A 6122-nucleotide genomic window follows, 5' to 3' on the forward strand; every position below is an offset into this window, starting at 1 on the left:
ATATTCTTGTGTTTTTGACTTTAGTATTACTATACCTATGATCAATGAGATGTGATCATCAGTTGTTAGTCCCTTAACAATATGACAAGAATTATAGAAGGGAGGTTGAATGGAATTCTTGAAACTTTTTCTCTAAATTAAAATGTTCTAACTCGAATCTATATATAAGTGTAAATTGATTAGCACAACGCGGAATAGTTACTTAAATGAATCAAAATACAAGTAATTAAAAACAAGGGTCTTTAAAAAGTTTCTGGTGGATTTGAATGATTTCACCAGAGATATATAATATATATCGAGAGAACTCTGTGTGCAAAATGCTCACAGCTGCTTACAAAAATTGAACAACTAAGAGTACAGAGAAATGCTAAGAATTCTGCTTACAAATGTTTCTCTGCTCGTATCTTAGATTCGATTATTTCTTAGTTGCTACTTCTTGGTTTATATATATCACCAAGATCATAAAGTAATGAGACAGGACAATAAAATAAAAACTATCTAGTCTATTACAATACTACTTCATTACTCTATTCCAGCATCTTTGAATATCTTCATAATAGCATGGAAATGGAAATGCTTCTTTGTTCTCGAAAACCCAGTTGAATAGGCTACCACATTCCATTTGCATCCACTCGACGCATGTGACTGTTGTAACACCCCCAGATCCGGGGTCGGGGATCCGGGTTGTCACGAGATCCATTTCCCTTAATAACACCCAATCTTAATACACAATCAACTACTCTGTACTGTGACCCCACAATAAACACACACCACACGTTATAGTCTCAGAGATGAACATCCACAAATAATCACAAGTCGTTTTATTCCACAATTATAAGTCAATACACCTTAAAAGGGTTCTGAATAAATTTACATTTCTTTGCCATTATTACAATTCATAAGTATACATAAATCTGGTACATCAAAAGTTGAAGCATAGTCTATTGGTAGTTCCCTACCTCAGCTACAGTGACTTCAATGCCTATAGGAAGCTGCGGAACGCTTCCTATCCGCTCGCGAATTGGGAGCTTGGTCCTGTTCATCTTATCTATCTGATGTTGTGTGATGAAAGAAGAAAGCAAGGGTGAGCAGCAAGCCCACCAAAATAATATGTATAATGATTAACAATATATGAGTCTACTCATAATACTCATGAAAGTCTTGGTCAAAAGAAATGAACCAAGTTGATAACTTAATGCGATGAAGTCGCAAAATATTCAGTATATATATACATATATACTTTTCAAAATATTGGAAGTCCTCTTCCATGCATAATATACACAAAATCCCAGTGTATAACTGTATATAAAAAAAATATCGTTGCAAGGTGATCTCATATATCTAACCTTGTCTCAACGTTTTTCTGAAAATCTTTGTCATACATAAGACAATTATTAATTAGATATAAGTTTAAAAGATGAAGTTACCAAATACTTCACTACACTTATATCATTCCCAAATACTACTTGAACTACCACCGTTCAAGTTACAATAAATTTCAAAAGTTCATCCCACTGATGAGACCACAAGATAAGACTTGAATAGATTCAATCTTTGAAATATTATTGAATGAAAAAGTTATGAGATACTTTCTTTAGTCCCGATATATATATATCCACACATATATACCCCTTTAAACATTTCCTGGAACCTCTGTTATGTAAAGTATGAACAGAGTTTGAAACATCCAATGAATTTTGGGAAAGGAAAAGAATTTTGGCATAAACCCGATATCTTGCTGATCAGGCAAAGATACCAATAAGTAACCTTTTCTACTAGTAGATGGATGAATTCCTCACCGGTCATCACCCTGGCCGCATTAGGACCTCGCGCTAGACCGTACCCCGGCCCCTCACGCGTTGATGGACTGCCACCCAGCCACTTACACAATAATAGACCGTACCCCGGCCTGTCGCTTATGCCGACTCAATGAGATGGGCTTACTTCCCGAACGTTGGGCAAGTAATCAATTCATTTACCAAATCTGCAACCTCGTTGCGAATATAAAATACACCACAGAGCCGGATTCCCCAGGTTTTGAGCGAGTATTTAAATCCCCTTAAAAAGGAAGATCTTAAATATAAAAATGAGTTTTGGGATCCGCTCTGACTTTTAAAATCATTTTGAAGACTCGAAAACACTTTAAAGAGTGTTTGGAGTAAGGCTGATTTAATGAAGTAAATCAGTCCCCAGAATATTTAGAAAATGACTGAATATTATTATTTAATATAATATTCCCATAAAGAATAATCTTTATAAAAATAATTGAAGTAGAAGTATTAAAACTTATACTTGAAATAAACATTAAATAACCAAAGATATACTTATATGAAAGTATTATCTTTATTTGAATAATCGAAAATAAGTTTGATTATTAACACCTTATTCTTTAATAGAATAAAGAATATAATTCAGTACATAATCGGAGTCATAGATCCTCAAATGAATATTTAAATAATATTCATAATAATATAAAGGAGTCATAAGTCCTCGAATGAATATTCAAATAATATTCAGATAAATAAATAAAAGAGTCATAAGCCCTCGAATAATATTCGAAATAATATTCAAATATAAAATAGAGTTTAAAGTTATCGAATAAACCTTATTCGATTAATAGTTTGGAAAACTATAACCATATATATATATAAATATATATATAAATAAATATCCATATCCATATATATAAAATCTACTCGGGATCCTCGACTCCCGGTTTTAGAAAATATTTTCACCTTGGGTCCCTATACTAAGGGTATATACAAGATACAACTATCCTCTAGCATAGGTATTATTAAATGAACCAACAGATATGTATTTCAAGAATATAAAACAGGCATGCATATATACCATATTAGCATACTCCAATATATTGCAAAATTTGCTAATAACAATCATGCAATATCACAAGATAATGCATATACATATATTTACATCACAACAACAGTATAACGGGTAGAAAACTTGCCTGAGCGACTTGGGGGTGAGAAAGGCTCGGGACGAGTCTGGTAACCTATAAACAACAAGTAAGTTGGAATTAAACCAAAATCACTTGTAAATCTATACTATAACTAACTTAGACTCTAACGCTTGTTTTGCGCTCACTGATTTGCTTAAGTCACTCGGGTACCCTCGGCTCCACCATTTTTAATAATTTAACCTTTACGAGTTTTAAAGCGATTCCTTCGCGAATGACTTACCAACTGCCTAACGCACTTACCATAAATGCTTCATACATTAATTAACCCTTTTTGGTCTTTAACCTACATTTCAAAGTAAGGCGAGGGAAAAAGTTTCGTTCGCGAAACGCCGTTACTTGAAACGGTCGTTTCTCCTAAACCGTAAATCGGAATCGAACGAACTACATATCAAAACAAAGCTCGTAACATGAGCTATCTAAACATGGCAGTGGTCACAATCTATCAGGGGGTTCTCGGATCCTAATGCTATGCACAAAAACAGTCCAAAGAAAATCGGACGTTACGACGGCTATGTTTACGCGATTTCCAATATTTTAAACCATTCAAACCCATTCCAAATCAACCCCAAATCCAACCTCAAATCCATCATACAACAAACATCCATCCTTATCACATCATAACAACCCCAACCAATTCAATTTAATCATTCATACTTATGCCTAAACTTAACTTTAATCATACTTAAGTTCTTTTAATCAAAACCACAACATTTACCATTTATACTTATTCCTCACATGAACTAAAAGCTTTACTTAGGTTCTTTAACTAATTACCAAGATTTACAACTCCAACAATGCAACAAAACCAACTAATCTCTACAACTCAACCAAACTTCAACCAATCAAGCATCATGCTTCACATATGCTATATCAAACACATTCAATCCTAATTACTCAAAACTAAAGCTAGGGTTTGTAGTTTATACCTTCCTTGGAGAGTGGAGAATCAAGAGGATGGCTTGGAATCACCTTTAAAGTCCTTATCCAAGCTTAATCTAAACAAAACTTCAAGAACACAAATTTTAGTTCTTGAAAACACTATTCACCATCTTCTTTGATGATTTATAGAAAAAGATTGGCTTGGATTTAGAAGCTTAAACTTATAGGAAGTATGTAACTATCCATGGGGAAGCTTAGATAATTACCTTGCTAAATAATAAGTGGAGGAGCTTGAACTTCCATTTTTTTAAGAAGAGAACCCGAGAGCTTCATGAAGAAGAAGAAGAATTTTGTGTTTTGCCTTGTCTTGATTTTTGGTTGGTTGATTTGGTTTTGTTTTTGATTTAGTAAATTACCTTCTTGCCCTTGGATTTGTGTGGTTACAAAGCCACCACCCCTCCTCCTTCCCATGTCATGCTTATCTCATCCACATGATGTCATCCTTCCTTCCTTGTCTTCTTCTCATTGGTTGGGTGACATCACTTCCTCTAATCCCTTTGCTTAACTTCCTAATTGTTTTCCTAATGACCGCTGATCTGTTATACGGTTCGCTTAACTTTCGTTCTCGTTTATCGTTTGAAGGATCATACTCGGGATCTTATTACTTAGGTTCCCTTAACCTTTCTCAATACATTATATTCCTTTTTATGATCCTCTAATATAATCCTTTAATTTTAAATCCTTTTTATCCTGTTACCTTATACTCAATTCTTTCCATATCTATTGGATTTCCGGGAAAAATCAAAGTGTTCGGATTTGGATTCTGACGATCTTTACATACACTTATATCCCATATAAAGTACTAATAAAATCTCAGAATATCCATATCAGAACCCCTACATAGTGTGGCATGAAAAGTTTTCTCATTCAGTAAAAACACTATTCATAAGGGTTTCAAAATTTTCCAAAAACTAGGGTTATTACAGTCTCCCCTCCTTAAAAGGATTCCGTCCCGGAATCAAATAGAAAACAAATGGGGATACTTTCTTAGCATTGCACTTTCTAACTCTCGAGTAAATTTTCCCACATTGTGGTTCTGCCACCAAACTCTGCCTAGTTTGATAATCCTTCTCCTGAGCACTTGTTCCCTTTTCACTCTACAACCCTTCCTGGTTGCTCCATATAGGTTACGTCTGGTTGCATGTCTATGCGCTCATATGCCTCTATTTATCTGGCATCTAAATTACACTTCCTTAACATTGATACGTGAAACACGTTACGACCTGCTACATGTTCGGGGTTAGGGCTAGCTCATATGCTAACTTCCCAAACGTCTTAACATATCCAAGGGTCCAATAAATTGTAGACTTAGCTTTCCTTTCTTTCCGAACCTCATCAATCCTTTCCAAGGGATACCTATAACATTACTAGGTCCCCTATTTCATACTCTTTATCCTTTCGTGTCAAATCAACATACTCATCATGTCCATCTTGGGCTACTACCAGCCGTCCTCTGATTAGATCTATCATATCCTTGGTCCTTTGGACTACTGCGGGTCCGAGCATCTTGCGCTCTACAACTTCATCCTAACATAAGGGAGATCGACATTGTCTTCCCTCAAGGATCTCATAAGGCGACATCTCGATAATGACATATGATCTATTGTCGTAAGATAACTCAATCCGAATTAAGTGATCATTCCAAATTCTTTCAAGTCTATTGCACAGACTCTCATCATAGCTTCCAATCATTAGAGCTCTTGCTTCTCAATACCCATTCTTTTCCAGTTCGTAATCGCTATCACCTTCCATTCCTAATATTATACTGGTCATACTTTTGCTCGCTAGCGTTCTATAACCCTTTTAATAACCACGTCAACCTTAGTATCATGAATGTGTTCCCATTCCGCATACTACCACCACTTTATTACTCCTTTTTCAGTTGTTTCTATTTTCCAAAATTTGATCAATCAAATAGAAGTAAAGGAATTTGTTGAGAGATCACTATGATCATGAACACTTGTTATATCGCATAGTTAGTACAGAAGGTGGCCAGCCTTTAGTACTTGACAAGCAATTAAACAACATGTGGTATCCTACTAGGCTTCTATCACAAAGATAGATAGTCATTCGGCAATACCTCCCCTTCCTGGAAGGGTTGTTCTTCTCAGTTTATATGAAATGAAAGAAGAGAAAAGAACGAATTGAAGAGAATTGTATATATAAAAAAAAATATACTGCCACAAAATATCTGGCTTGGAAC

This window comes from Apium graveolens, chromosome 1 (assembly GCF_009905375.1).
Source record: "Apium graveolens cultivar Ventura chromosome 1, ASM990537v1, whole genome shotgun sequence".
Classification (NCBI taxonomy): Eukaryota; Viridiplantae; Streptophyta; class Magnoliopsida; order Apiales; family Apiaceae; genus Apium; species Apium graveolens.